Source organism: Triturus cristatus, chromosome 5_2 (assembly GCF_964204655.1).
Source record: "Triturus cristatus chromosome 5_2, aTriCri1.1, whole genome shotgun sequence".
Classification (NCBI taxonomy): domain Eukaryota; kingdom Metazoa; phylum Chordata; class Amphibia; order Caudata; family Salamandridae; genus Triturus; species Triturus cristatus.
Window position 1 is genome coordinate 1,020,691,967 of NC_140588.1, and position 16,658 is coordinate 1,020,708,624.

A 16,658-nucleotide genomic window follows, 5' to 3' on the forward strand; every position below is an offset into this window, starting at 1 on the left:
ACATCCCTTGGAAACGGGCTGAAGTATTAGCAGTAAAACAAGCATTACCGGACCCTCGTAAAAATCCTGCTGGTTATTACAAAGAATTAACACAGACAGTCCAAGCGTGTATCATGAATTTGGCAGACATTGAAATGCTATTTGGTAATGTAGTGCCACAGCCTATATGGGCCAAGATTCGGCAAGAGAACCACCCAGTCGCCTTAGGAGGTGATTGGCCAGCTATCGTAGCGGCAGACGCACAGCAGGTTGGTGGAGCTAAACCTGAACCTCTGATTGCTGACTTACCTGGCAGAATAATTAATCTAATGAAAACGCTGATGCCAGCGTTACGAGTAAATTGGGATAAACTATCAGCATGTAAGCAAAAGAAGGACGAAAGCGTCTCTGACTTCTTCACTAGATTTGAAGAGACCTTCGTAGATCACAGTGGGCAAGATATGAGTACCGAGGGAGGTCAGAGATTGTTTGTTGATAAGTTCATGTTTAATTTACTACCTGAGCTTAGTAACAAATTAAAGGATTCTGAAAGTGCATGGGCAGTGTCGACGACAGCACAGATACTTGCAACTGCTCAGTATTACGAGAATAGAGAGAAAGAAGAGAAGGAAAAGTCAGAAAAGAAAACGAAAGATTTAAAAACCAAAGTTCTTTTGCAACAGGCGTATCCGCCTCGCTCGAATCAGTCAGATTCACAGCAGCGACCCCAGTTTCAGCAACAGCCACAATTCCAGCAAGGGACGGCCCAGAGATTTAATTATAGTTTTCCCCGACAACAGTTAGCATGGAATCAGTGTGCTTATTGTAAAAAGGAGGGTCATTATAAGAATGAGTGTCCAGTACTACACCCACAAACTAGTGGTGTCCCAGCTCAGAGAGGTAATGTTGGATTTATGCAAGCTCCTAGAGGTAGAGGGCGTGGTACGATGACACCACAGGCTGATCGCCAATCGAATTATTTCGACCAGCGAAATATACAACCTACGCAGACAGGTAGATCTCCACAATATCATGTTGAAGATTACTATGATCATAATGAAGAGATTCAAAGAAGCGAACAATAGGACAGCCGCAGGCAGAGAGAGGGAGTAGTATCAGTTCCAGTTGATCAGAGTGGACCTTATGTCACAGTAGTTACCTCAGGCGTGGTCGAACCGTTTCTGTTGGATACTGGTGCGGCAAAAAGTTCAATCATACGTGCGAAACTCCCTGGCGCACCTTTGTCCGGCTTAACGAACACTTCAGTAGGTTTCTCAGGCGCCCCTGTTCACAATCCTGTGTCCAGTCCTTTATCTATCACTGTTGGGCCATGCGAGTTAGAAGCACCCCTCATTTTAACAACCGGTTGTAATGAGAATCTGCTTGGTTTAGACCTGTTAAAACGCCTGCATGCGACGTTGTACTGTTCTCCTTCGGGAGTACAGCTCACATTAGGTAAAGGAGTCATCTCTCCGATGTACATGTCAATGGATAAGCTCCCACAGGAGCTGTGTTCTCTCCCTGATACTCTTTGGGCAACTGGTCCCAACGATGTAGGCCTCTTAGAAATTCCCCCCTTACGTGGTAAGTCTAAAAGCGAATGTTAAATTTCCACGAATCCCACAGTATCGGATTTCAAACAAAGGTGAACAAGCACTCTTGCTGATTGTAAAAGACTTGATACAGAAAGATGTGATAGAGGAAACTAGAGGAAACGTCTGCAATAGTCCTGTTCTGCCGATTCTGAAGCGTACTGACCCTTCCAAACCTCCAATTTACAGATTTGTGATTGACCTCAGAGAAGTCAACAAAATAGTGATTCCACAGTTCCCAGTGGTACCAGATATCACTGCATTATTGACGTTGATTCCTGCATCGGCATCATGGTTTACGGTGATCGACTTGAAAAATGCGTTTTTCAGCATTCCCATAGCAGAAGAAAGTAGAGACATTTTTGGTTTCTCCTTAGGAGGACGCAGTTTCAGATTCAAACGCGCTCCACAAGGTTATTGTGAAAGCCCTTCAATTTATAGCCAAGCATTAAAAAGTCAATTAGACGCTCTTGTACTTCCCCATGGTGTTGCTCTGATCCAATACGTAGACGATCTTTTACTGGCTGCTGATGACAAGGAAACTTGCAAAGCAGCTACAAGTTCTTTATTGCATCATTTGTCAGACTTACATCACAAGGTGTCACCTTCTAAACTGCAATATTGTTGCCAAGAAGTGACCTACTTAGGTCATCTTTTGTCAAAGGAGGGAAGAAGGTTGACCCCAGAGAGAATCAAAGCAATTTCACAGATGACTGTACCAAGCACACAAAGAGAAGTGCGTGCGTTTTTGGGTATTACGTCATACTGCAGGCAATGGATCCCAAATTTTTCTCTCATGGGGAAACCATTGGTAGCCCTGACTGGAAAAAGTGTTCCAAGCCCTTTGCCATGGTCTGATGAATGTCAACAGAGCTTCTCTGACTTACGTGATGCGCTGTGTTCAGCTCCTGTGTTGGGTACTCCTGACTACAGTAAGCCGTTTACACTATGGTGCCGATTACGATCCGGTAAAAACCGGGTACGAACCGTCGGTCGGAGCGTTTTCCCCGTCCGACTCGTACCCGGTCGTAAAACTTCACAAACAGGGAATTACGATTCGCACGGAAACACCATTTCCGTACGAATCGTAAAAAACACCGACCGACGAAAACATACATACGAATGTGATCCGGGAATGCTGCGACGTGACGTCGGGACGCTTTCAGGCAGCGTTTCACGACCCAGGAATTACGATTCGAACCGACAGCAGTCCGGACGGCAATATTTTCACGGCACCCAAAAAGTGCCGGAAAAGCGAAGTACGGAGCGAATCGACCAGAGTAGGTGGCCCGGTACGCACCGTACCCCCCCCCCAGCCCCCGTACGTACGCGCCGACCCCCCCCAGCCCCCGTACGTACGCGCCGACCCCCCCCCAGCCCCCGTATGTACGCGCGTGTACGTTCAAGTCGTACCCCCACCCGTGTATGTACGGTGCGAACCCCCGTGTACGTTCAAGTCGAACCCCCCCGTGTACGTTCAAGTCGAACCCCCCGTGTACGTTCGAGTCGAACCCCCCTGTATGTACACCCGTGTACGTTCGAGTCGTACCCCCACCCGTGTATGTACGGTGCGAACCCCCCCGTGTACGTTCAAGTCGAACCCCCCCGTGTACGTTCGAGTCGTACCCCCCGTGTACGTTCGAGTCGTACCCCCCGTGTACGTTCGAGTCGTACCCCACATGTACGTTCGAGTCGAACCCCCCTGTATGTACACCCATGTACGTTCGAGTCGTACCCCCACCCGTGTATGTACGGTGCGTACCCCCAGCGCGTAGCGCTGGGGGTACGCACCGTACATACACGGGTGGGGGTACGGCTCGAACGTACACGGGTGTACATACAGGGGGGTTCGACTCGAACGTACACAGGTGGGGGTTCGACTCGAACGTACACGGGGGGGTTCGACTCGAACGTACACGGGTGGGGGTACGACTCGAACATACACGGGGGGGTTCGCACCGTACATACACGGGTGGGGGTACGACTCGAACGTACACGGGTGTACATACAGGGGGGTTCGACTCGAACGTACACGGGGGGGTTCGACTTGAACGTACACGGGGGGTTCGACTTGAACGTACACGGGGGGGTTCGCACCGTACATACACGGGTGGGGGTACGACTCGAACGTACACGGGTGTACATACAGGGGGGTTCGACTCGAACGTACACGGGGGGGTTCGACTTGAACGTACACGGGGGGGTTCGACTTGAACGTACACGGGGGGGTTCGACTCGAACGTACACGGGTGGGGGTACGACTCGAACGTACACGGGTGTACATACAGGGGGGGTCGGCGCGTACATACGGGGGCTGGGGGGGTCGGCGCGTACGTACGGGCGATGTAACATATTGAATCCAGCAACACTGTTGCCGACTACTCAGGAGTCGAGCGATTCAGAGCCCCATGATTGCTGTTTCAGAACTGAGGAAGAGACAAAAGGTAGAATTGATTTAAAAGATACTCCGTTATCAGACCCAGACGGCACGTTATATGTCGATGGGTCCTGTTTTAAACTACAGAATGGTGATGTGACAGCCGCGTATGCAGTTACGACTTTGAGTACGATTGTTGAGACTGCAAGAGTGGGTCAGAATTCTGCCCAAGCAGCAGAATTAATTGCATTGACAAGAGCGTGTGTTTTAGCTGAGGGAAAGAGAGTGAATGTGTTTACTGATAGCCAGTACGCCTTTGGCGTCGCACACAATTTTGGGCGTCTCTGGAAAGAAAGAGGTTTTCTCACGTCCCATGGAACTAAGATCCAACATGGACAGTTAGTCAACGATCTATTAGAATCCCTGACCCTACCGGATGAAGTTGCGATTGTGAAGTGTAGTGCACATCGAAAGATTACGGATGATGTTGGCCGAGGGAATGCGTTTGCTGATGAGGTCGCTAAAGAAACGGCCAAGAACATGACGAGCCGAATGTATGTTGCAACGTCTGCAAGATGGATTGCTGAATCAGGAATGTGTGAGAATACGATTGACAGTGTGAAAGCAATCCAAAATGAGGCAACTGAAAATGAGAAGAATGAATGGAAGAAGAAAACGGGTAAAATGGATCCAAGTGGATGTTGGATTGATCTGTCTGAGCAGCAACGATGGATATTACCTGATGCGTATGTACTTGCGGTAGTCACGATGGTGCATGGAGCGGCGCACATCAGTTCGAAAGGGATCTGTAAAATGTTAGCTCCAGTATGGAAGAATGATGGAATTACTAAGTGTGCGGAAAGAGTGGTGAAAAACTGCATGGTATGCCTGATGCATAATCCTGGCAAGGGAACCCCAACCCCAACTGGTCACTTTGCTCCCCCTTCTTGTCCCTTTGAAGTGATTCAATTGGATTATATCCACATGGACAGGTGTAACAATCTTAAGTATGTCCTAGTGGTAGTATGCGCCTTTTCAAGATGGATTGAGGCATACCCATTAAAGGATAACACTGCCATGTCCACTGCCAAAATCCTCCTCAAAGAATACTTCCCTAGGTATGGTATGCCACGGATTGTTTGGTCAGACAACGGAAGTGAGTTTGTAGGGAAAGTTATGAAGAGTGTGTGTGCAGGTCTAGGAATCGTACAAAAATTCCACAGTGCGAATCATCCACAGTCAGCAGGCTTGGTGGAAGGGTACAATGGCACCCTGAAGCTGAAGCTTGCGAAAATTCAAGCTTCCACTGGTCTATCTTGGCCAGATGCACTGCCTTTAGCTCTACTGTCCACCAGAGCGACCGTACACTCTCGAGTAGGGCTTAGCCCATATGAGATTGTGTTCGGCCGCCCTGCTAATGTTTGGGGAGTCCCTAGGCCAAAGGAATTCAAACAGATAGAATACCCAATGTTGATTGATTACCTTCATGATCTGACTGCTAAACTGAGCCTTATTCATCAACAGGTTTTTGAATCCTTGCCTAAACTGCCGGAGAGTCCAGGCCACACGTTGAAACCCGGCGACCAGGTGGTAGTACGGAACTTTGACCGTACTCGAAACCTTCAGCCAAGATTCGTAGGCCCGTTCCAGGTCCTCCTTGTAACCAGAACTGCAGTACGCCTAGCTGGCAGGAAAAATTGGGTGCACGCCAGCCACACGAAGCGTGTCCCTCTCCCACTCCCCTATGACAACTGGGTTAGACAGGGAATTGGTGTATCCGAGACAGAACCTGTTCCTAGGCACATCCCTTTCAGTGATGCAGAGTACCTAACGGACCATCCACGAACTAAAATGCAGAACTTTGACACCTCGGCAGAAACCACTCCTTTTAACCCTGAACCGAGTATTGTACATAGTGAACACTTGTCGCCTGTGGAATCGAACATTTCTGCACCTGTGGACCAGCTATTTCAAGACCAAACAAGACCTGGAAAGCACAGATATAATCTACGTTCTCATGTGATGAACTGATGACATTGCATTATTACATTTCTGTTTGATAACTGTAAAACTGTTTTGATCGTATCGCATCCCGTACTGTCAGGAAGTTTGCCTTGTTTTAATTTGCAGGGAATCAGACACTAGGTCGGTTTCTTCTGTTTGTCTTGGGAACTCCCAGGATAAACAGAGGTAAGTTTTAACAGGTACAAACCATCCGTTGCGAACGGTTATAGAAGATGGAGCTTCCTGAATTACGACGGGTTAAAGTCATAAATGTGCACAAGACAAAATTATATGACATATTGTATAGTAAATGTTTCCTAATGCAATGTGCCCTGACACTTCTGATTGTTTTTATGACTCTGATAGGCGGAATTATTTTTGGTATTCAGTTGATTTTTACACCTGTTGCATCTACAGTATCTCCTCATGCTCCTGTTTCTCCGACTGTTGTTTCTTTTCATTCTTTCCATCCTTTTCCTGCCCACGAGCAAGCTCGACGCTCTGAGTTTATAAATAACACCTTCATTCAGCTCTTGCACCAACATCAACTAGTGGTTAACACAACAAACTGCTGGGTATGTGGCCTGATACCACATACCATGGACAAAGGCATCCCTTATTTGGTTCTGCCATTCAGTTATAATGGATCATTCTGGGCATTTCAGACCATGTTCGCTTATGCTCTAGAGACCTACCCTCCACGACCTCCGCGTTCCACCCGGTATAACTCTGCTAATAGAGCCTTGGTAAAGGGAATCACTGATATGGTGAGAGATGTCAATAATACTCCGTACATTCCCAAGGATGAGTTGCGAGTTTACATGGGTTGGAATATTACAGAATACGGCATTACTCTGGGTGAGAACAAACGTAAGAGCTCAACTCTGATCTGGGTCGTACCCCACCAAGGTCAGGTCTGTTTGCAAGGAAATGGGAGGAATCCGAAAGCTCGACTAGGGAAGAGTGACTGTATTGAAACATACGTGTTCCCGTCAAAATCTTCCCCTGCATTCTTAGCCGCTAAGGGTACCTATTTTGTTTGTCAAGACAGAGCATATACATGGCTGCCCGCTGACTTCTCAGGCTCATGTTATATCGCTCAACTGTTACCTCCGACATACACTGCTGCACCGGACTATCACAAAACAAGAGTTGTGAGAGGCGTATTCAGTAAAGAGGATACTGCTGGCCAAGAAGCAGGAGACTTCTTCAAAGGTTTCCTTCCGTTCTGGGGACCTATGGTTAACAGTAGAAACCTGCGTCAACTAACACGAGTAGTTGAATCCACCATTATCGAAACTACAGGTGCCCTTAGTAACCTGACAGCTGAACTTCAAGTGGATCGCCTCATGACGTTACAGAACCGTATGGTCCTTGACGTGTTACTTGCAGATCGAGGTGGGGTATGCAAGATGATCCAATCAAGTTGCTGCGTTTTTATCCCAGATAATGCGCCAACAGTATACAAGGCCATCTCTAAGTTACACAAAATCTCCGACTCCATTCACGTAGAGGAAGGTGAATGGTCACTAATGGGATGGTTCTGGAATCTGTTATCTGCATGGGGGTGGAAGGTTCTAATGGTCATTGGTGTTACGTTGGTATTTTTATTTTCGTGCTGTCTCATTATTCAGTGTGGCCCTGCCTTATGTAGCGTTTGTGTTTCATCGTGCGTAAGAAGACCACCTGTTTTCGGAAATGCACCACGAGATAAAGTAATGCTACAACAACATATCAGTGACCTAATGAACATAGAAATGGACTCTGACATAGAGTGAGTTATTGCCTATGTAAGGGCAAAAGGACGGTCTGAGGTTCCGTAGCGATCTGAACCCGAGTAGTCGGTATCATAGTACTGACACGATTTTGGTACCAATGAACCGCAAATGATCCATTATATACATGACAGTGTTTTCGCTGCGCAACTAGCATGAATTCACTGGAGAATAGGGCATTCTGTCACTAAAGTCATGGCACCCATTTTAGTTACGGCATCCATTTTGTTTCTTGCCCTCACATAGTCAATGAACGGACGATGACCCCGACATGATCACCTTGTTAAGGACACGTAAGCTCAAGCCCCGAGAAAGGCTGACGCTACATGACTAGGCAGAATCAAGCTGCCTCCCTTGCCTAAGGCCAGTCCTGCTATACTGGTTCTCGTGTCCGTTGTCCTGACTGAAAAGCCGAAGACGATTGCCCTGCCCGTTTATGATCCACAAACACCTCTTATCCTACATTCCAATCCTTTGCACCTGGCTCTGCTCTTTTCTTTCTGGGCTTTTACAATGGGGAGGTTACGATTTTTATGACGGGGAGGATCAAGTAGAGAATGAAGAACTGACAAGAGAGCCTGATCGAATACCGAAAACCTCCAACTAATCATTGTTTGATATGGATTTATTATCTGTTTGGGATACCGGGTTGGGCATGAGAAATATTCGTGTAATGTTGCCCCAAGACATTTTTCTTGTATTTAAGAAACAACCCACTTAATGCAATTCGAACAGTCTCCTAGATTCTGCCTCTGTGTGGTTCCTATGATTTCTGTGTCCCTGCAGTAAATAAACCTTGGTCTTTGACGCCGCCATCGAGAAGCCCGTGTCTCTGTTTACTTGTGCACCGGGACAGGGGGAACTCAGGGGTCTTCGGGTGTTGTTTCCCTGACACCTCTGGACTCTTAAAAGTCCAGAACCTCACACTGCCCAGACCCAGCAAGTAGAAATCAGGATTTGACATATAGGCTTTGCCCGCCCCAACCACCCCCTACACGAGGCAAATTGTTGAGACACAGGTGGCACCAACATCTCATAGTCTGGGTGATAAACACAGGGGCAGGCAAAATGCAAGATTGGACGCCAAACACCCAAGGTGCGCCTGTACAAATAATGAGGTACCAGTGCCCATCCTCTGATGAGTATAACAAGACACACAGGCACTGGCAACTGTGAGTATGAAGAAGGACATTCAGGTCAGGCTGCACAGTGGACACCTGTACTAAATTTAACGTCTATATACATGGTGCCAGGGGACAATGGCACAGAGCACAACCTACGCTGTAGACACTGAGAGTGTCCACGTTTTGGGATGACACATACAACACCGAGGAAAAGGAGCCCCAGGGGACAGTAGTGGCCACACAACTTCATGCTCCTGAATGGTAATGACTGCAACACACGCCACCATCCCTGCACTATGCGTATCGCACACTCATGCACATCATGTCACAGGCCACTACATAGGACATGCGCGCTGTAAGGCATGACACTTGAGAGACCAACTCCCATGTCTGGACTCAGCATCAGTGCCAACTGACATGGAACCCACATGCAGTGAACTGGACAGGGCACAGGCAAGGTCCCAAAACCTGTTACACACCACCCCCACACATGATGCTACAGGCATCATTCTCGTGGACAAAGCGCCAGCCTACATTACCTTGTGAAGGAGTGACTACACACAGACCAGGGAACACATTGCAAGGAGGGGAAGGGTGGCAGGAGCGCAGCGCTATACTGGGGCAAACTGGATCTGCACAGCACCTTTAAACCCTGGCAGTGAATTCATGCTACTGTGCCCTTACAAATGCCGGTGACACACAACAAACACACATGTACCTACCCCCTTCCGGCTGCTGCTTCTCCTGTAAGCGCCTCTCCAAGTCTGGAAAGACCACCGGCAGCACACGCCTGTGGAGGTGGCTCAGACGGCGGCGCCCGCGGTTCTTGTGGCTCTCAGGTGAGTCCCCCAGCAGGACCCGTGCGATCCTCCGCGTCCAGCACCGGATGTCCTGCCAGCGTTTCCTCACCTGGGACAGGCTCCGCCTCCGACCATCCACACCCCTCACGGCACTGACGGCGGTCAGCCAGATCTGCTCCTTGGCAGTGGCGCCTACCTGTGAGGAAGAACAAGTGACACCACATCAATACACCAGCCACATGTCACAGAGACACATATGAGAACAAATTAGCTGGTTACAACAAGGCATGTCATGCAGCCAACGCATTGCACCTTTGTCATAGGGACATGATCCTCTGGGGAGGGAAGAAGCAGTACGTGCCATTGTAGGTACACAGGTGGAATGATGGCAATGTCACAATCAATGATCAAGGCTCACACTGTGCATCACACCCACCCCTCCTGTCTCAGGGCACTGCTGGGAGGACTCAGCACCCACCCCTCCTGTCTCAGGGCACTGCTGGGAGTGTTAGGCACCCACCCCTCCTGTCTCAGGGCACTGCTGGGAGGACTCAGCACCCACCCCTCCTGTCTCAGGGCACTGCTGGGAGTGTTAGGCACCCACCCCTCCTGTCTCAGGGCACTGCTGGGAGGACTCTGCACCCACCCCTCCTGTCTCTGGGTACTGCTGGGAGGACTCAGCACCCACCCCTCCTGTCTCAGGGCACTGCTGGGAGTGTTAGGCACGCACCCCTCCTGTCTCAGGGCACTGCTGGGAGGACTCTGCACCCACCCCTCCTGTCTCTGGGTACTGCTGGGATGACTCAGCAACCACCCCTCCTGTCTCAGGGCACTGCTGGGAGTGTTAGGCACCCACCCCTCCTGTCTCAGGGCACTGCTGGGAGGACTCAGCACCCACCCCTCCTGTCTCTGGGTACTGCTGGGAGGACTCTGCACCCACACCTCCTGTCTCAGGGCACTGCTGGGAGTGTTAGGCACCCACCCCTCCTGTCTCAGGGCACTGCTGGGAGGACTCTGCACACACACTTCCTGTGTCTGGCCAGCACCTCAAAGCAGTCACATGCCACAGGCCACTGACGCCACCTCAGCAGAGTACACAGACACAGGACATTCACCTGCCATTGCCAAATGCAGATACAAACCTCACTACACATGAGCCACTAGATCGGGGGGGCTCACAGGTGTGGGGCTGGCACTGCACGTCAGACACACAGCACTGCTCCCTGCTCACATGAGATGTGCAGGGCATATCCAAGCCTCATGCATCTGGGGTGGTCCACTACACATATGCACCCACACAAATGACATTGGACTTACACACACAGATGTCCAGGGGACGAACACATCATGTGGACACTCTCAGCATAGGTACAGTGGACAAACACACATCTGTAGGTACAGTCACCTGTCACACTGGGGTAACCACAGAATCACAGGAGGACTGTAGTAGCTTTATACCCTGGAGGATTGGACAGGCACAATGTGTAATGCCACATGCAGTGAATGTCACAGTAAACACAATGCAATTAAGGAGAGCAGACATGCACCACAGCATGCTCTGGCTGGGAGACATCAGGCATCCCCCCCTGGGACCCCCCCTACAGTACATAGCATGTGTGTCACACCAGGACACAATGCCAGAAGTCACAGTCACAACAAAGGGACAGTCTGTGCCAGTGGCCTATGCACTCACCTGATACCCTGGTCGCCCATACAGAAGGGGGTACTGTGGGAGGATCACATCCAGCAATGCCAGGTTCTCCTCCAGGGTGAATGGCTGTGTCCTCTCCACAGCCCTTGACATGGTTCCAGGGAATCAGTAGCAGCAGCTGGGTCGACGAATTCAAAGATGTGCAGGCAAGTTCTCCCTCATGGGACCTGGCTGCCTTATATCTGCCTTTCTGCCCTGTCTCATGCACAGGAGTACAGAGTGATTGGTCACTCACATTTGCATCCTATGTTTCCACCAATCCCTTCAAACCTAGCAGTCTGTGTGTACTCTATCGGTTTCATTCTCCTGCATGATGTCAGCCCCCCAAACACATTGCAACAAAGTAGATTAATTCCAACTGACTTCTGCTGTGCACCTTCCAGAACAAATTCAAAATTTGAACTTGGTCTCCATGACAACCAGCATGCATGTAGGCCTTAATACTTGTCCCTCATGTGTCCCCTATGTAATTTGGAGCTTCACACACAGGTTCGGTGCGTTCCGGGGCCCTAGGGCACCCCAAATGCATTGCAACGGCCCGTACACGCGTGCCTACGTTCACTATCACTATGGGTGTCCTCGCGTATGCGTACTCGTAGTGGTACGGGCCGTACACACGCCTGTACGCTCACTATCACAACGTGTACGCATACGCGAGGCCACCCATAGTGATAGGGAGCGTACAGGCGTGTGTACGGCCCGTACCACTACGAGTACGCATACGCGACGCCACCCATAGTGATAGGGAGCGTACACACGCCTGTACGCTCCCTATCACTATGGGTGGCCTCGCGTATGCGTACACGTTGTGATAGTGAGCGTACAGGCGTGTGTACGGCCCGTACCACTACGAGTACGCATACGCGACGCCACCCATAGTGATAGGGAGCGTACACACGCCTGTACGCTCCCTATCACTATGGGTGGCCTCGCGTATGCGTACACGTTGTGATAGTGAGCGTACAGGCGTGTGTACGGCCCGTACCACTACGAGTACGCATACGCGACGCCACCCATAGTGATAGGGAGCGTACACACGCCTGTACGCTCCCTATCACTATGGGTGGCCTCGCGTATGCGTACACGTTGTGATAGTGAGCGTACAGGCGTGTGTACGGCCCGTACCACTACGAGTACGCATACGCGACGCCACCCATAGTGATAGGGAACGTACAGGCGTGTGTACGCTCCCTATCACTATGGGTGTCCTCGCGTATGCGTACTCGTAGTGGTACGGGCCGTACACACGCCTGTACGCTCACTATCACAACGTGTACGCATACGCGAGGCCACCCATAGTGATAGGGAGCGTACAGGCGTGTGTACGGCCCGTACCACTATGGGTGTTCTTGCGTATGCGTACTCGTAGTGGTACGGCCCGTACACATGCCTGTACGCTCGCCATCACGATGGGTACACATACGGCAGCACTCCCATAGTGAAATGGTAACGTACACAGGCCCTCTTCGCAGCAGTACAGTGGTTTTCACACATCACAGTGGTGACAGGCGGCACACAGGTAGGGATAGGGCGGACATACTTGCCCATGGATGGACAGACTTGTCCATGGATGGACATACTTGTCCATTAGTTGACATCGAAGCATCGTCTGTGCATTACTACATGTGTGGGGCACAGGTGTGACGGCCTGTGATGTGGAACATGACCCCTGAGTCGAGAAGGCACCAGATGTATGATGAGATGTGTACAGATGTACTGTGTGATGGTGCAATGTGTGCCAGGCATGCCCTTGACTCCTTTGACATGTGTGCATGTCGTACTGCACACTTGGGGTGAGCGTCACTGGCATGGCACGGACACCAACACACGGAAGTGTCCCCTGATGCCCGGTACAGGGGTTACCACACCTGACTTGTCACTACCCACGGTGCACAATGTGACTATGTCATGTATGTGTGGGGGCTTCCCATCAGGTTGATGTTGGAGCACCCTCAAAAGCTGCAGCCGTTGCAGCAACCAACATGTGTCTGTGTGTAGATTGACATTGCACACTGTTCCGCACACCATGCCACATGTGGTATCGGATGTGAGGTGCACATGTATGCATGGGACACGGAGTAGCGTGACAAGGACATGTCTGCATCCTCACAATGAATGTGTGGTGAGTCATGACATGTGCACCTTCATGGCAAGGTGTGTGGGCTGTCCTAGTGTGATGTCATGTGACCTGTGGCTCTAGTGTTCCGCTCCCAGTCTCTGCAATCGGCATCCTACTGCTGCTGATGTGTGGGCGTATGTCACTCCTGTCTTGCGTCTGGCTGTTCACTTGCACTGGGACACAGCTATTCCCATGGCGTGGCATGGGGAGGTTCTCAATCTCCGTGTGTAGCTGGGTCTTGGTAGGAGTGTCACCTTGCATCCATACGTGTCCTGGGCATGTAGCACATACCTGACTCCCTATGTAGCATATGTGTATTGACAGATTAACATGTGCTCAGTACATATGAATTGTTGTCGTGGTGCACTCACTCTTCCTTGTCACTTCCAAATTACTGCAGAGCGCCGCCTCTTGCCCGACCAATTCCGGACTTGGCTGACATGCGGGAGAATGACAGCATCCGGCTCTACCGCTTCCCCCAACCGTTGATTCTGGAGTTGACGGCGAGACTGGCACCACACCTGCATCCGCAGCACAGGTATCCTACCGCACTGACACCCCAGCTGAAGGTAATGGCTGCCCTACATTTTCTTGCCACGGGTACCTTTCAAAATACCATAGCTCATGTTGGTGGCATGTCCCAGAGCATGTTCTGCCGTGTGCTGCATGATTTCTTAGAGGCCATGTTGATTCACCTGGATGACTTCATCAAGTTCCCAACCCCTGAACAGATGACTGCGGTCAAGCGTGGATTCTATGCCCTGGGAGGGATGCCCCTTGTCATTGGGTCCATAGATGGGACACATGTAGCTTTGGTACCACCACACGCACGGGAGGTGGCGTACCGCAATCGAAAGCACTACCACTCCATTGATGCCCTTGTGGTGTGTCAGGCCAACATGGTGATTTCACATGTCTGTGCTCGTTTCATGCCTTGGCTGCTCACACCTCTCCGCAACCCCATCACGCCGGCCCAGCTCCGCTACAACACCGCCCATGGCCGGACAAGGTGAGTGATCGAGAGGACGTTTGGCCTGCTGAAGAGCCGTTTCAGGTGCCTCCACAAGACCGGCGGCGCACTCCCATATGCCCCGGCGAAGGTCTGCAAGATCTTCATGGTCTGCTGCATGCTGCACAACATGGCAGTTGAAAGAGCTGTGCCACTCATCCTGAATCAACATGACGAGGACCATCCACCCGTGGAGGACGAAGGGCTTGGCAATGGGGCTAGTGATGTGGAGGATGTGGAGCCGCAAGAGGACATCCGGACTCGGCTCATACGCGACTTCTTTGCTTAGTGGTGAGTACCAGTGTCTGAGTGTGCACGCATTGGTCCCCGTGTGGCATGTGTTGTGATGTGTGTGTCCACCTGCATGTATGGCACGTGAGTCAGAGGTGTGTGTGGGTGTGTCACGGGAGTGATGGTGGCAGTGATGGTTGTATTTCCCCTGTCATAATTGTGACCTAGCATGTTGTCATCCATACATGTGTCGAGTAAATGCACATGCAAGTGGCTGTGCTTTTTGTGGCTGACTACTTGTGTGTCTATCTTCCCCAGGTACTTGCGCATGCCGTCTGCTGCTTGCATTCTTGTGGCACTGCTATTCCTCATGGACATGACATCGTGGGCTGACTCAGCGTTACAGGCACGGACACGTTTGGAAGTCTCCATAGGGTAAGGGATGCATCTGGGGTGTATTGGGTGTGGCAGTTGTTCACGATGTATGCACACTGCCCCTGTCGATGTTTGGTTCCTCTGCAGCCATGTGGCATCACCATGGGACACGACATGCAGCTGTGTACACCTGAATAGATGGTCTGCCTGGTTGACAGTCATCAGTGATGGGATAGGGGATTGTGATGATGGCATCAATGTGTGTGACACTGCCCTCGGACACATATGGTTGGCATTGGCTTGACATGGTGTGGGACTTCCACATCAGCGGATCTATGGTGTATGGCAGGCTCTCCGTGAGCAGCTGTGGGTGTTTAGCTGTTAGCCGACGCTTGTGTGCCAGTTCCATGGCAAACACGCATTTGTGCTGCAGAAGGGGGGTGCCAGTGTTGGACCCACATGTTGCTCCACATGATGTGTTCATGTGTACTTCAAGTTGCCTCTGCAATCCCGAAAACATGACTAATAAAGGTGTCCCTATGCCTCCAAGGTGCCTCTTCTCGGTCAATGCTGGTGTGTTGCCACGGTGCATCCAGCATGTCTGGCATGGTATTCCCTGATTGTGGCTATGTGTCAATGTGTCGAGTAGCAAGATGCAAGCTGTGTGTGTGGGCTGAGACTGTGTATTGGGCATGATGTCCATGACTGTGTGGGTATTGTGACATGTGCCATCCCCATGCATCCAACGTTGTCCAGGACCCCATTCTCTGCATCCACCGGACTCAACCTTGCAGGACATGGTTCTGCCACCTGTCTACACATACCTGGATGCCCCCAGGACACTGGACTGGATCCCTGACCTCTGCGCATGACTGTTGCTGTACTCAATGTGTCTGTCAGCACGGTTGTTCGGCCACCCCCTCAGCTGGTTGGGCCCATCACGGGTGTGTATGGTGCTCCATGTCTGTCTTGCCTAATACACTGTGACCCATGTGTCCTGTGCCAGACTCAGGCCCCAGGGTGTGGATGGTTGAAGACAAAAGATGACTCAGGCATGTTTAGACTTTACATGACACATGTTAGGTAATAATGCAACCAGCAGGCATCTACTCTTCATAGTGTGATTTATTATTGGGGGGGGGGGACAAAGTGAGGGGCTTTCCGGGAGTTTGGAATCCAAAGTTCAGTAGGGGAGTTGGTGTCCTTGCCATTGGAAATCCTCAGAGTCCATGCCACAGTCTTTGTCAACATTGGTCAGCCAGTGACCAGCAGGGCCATGTGGCAGATAATGTCTCTTGATGCTGTGATGCTGTTGCTCCAGTGGGCCAGGTGCCAGGCCAGGTGTCCTGGGAGTTGGTGATGTAGCGCCGACCCTCACGGTCCTTTCCGTGGACGACCCGGCCTCCTGCGGGGACCCTCAGCAGCAGGCCGTGACGACGTCTGGGATGCTCCGTCGGATGTTTCCTCCTCCTCCTCCTGATCCCTCCCTGTGGGTGGTGATGTTCTCCGCCTTCTGGCACAGGGAGGGTCGGCCATGTTGTCGGCCATCCGACGGAGTGTAT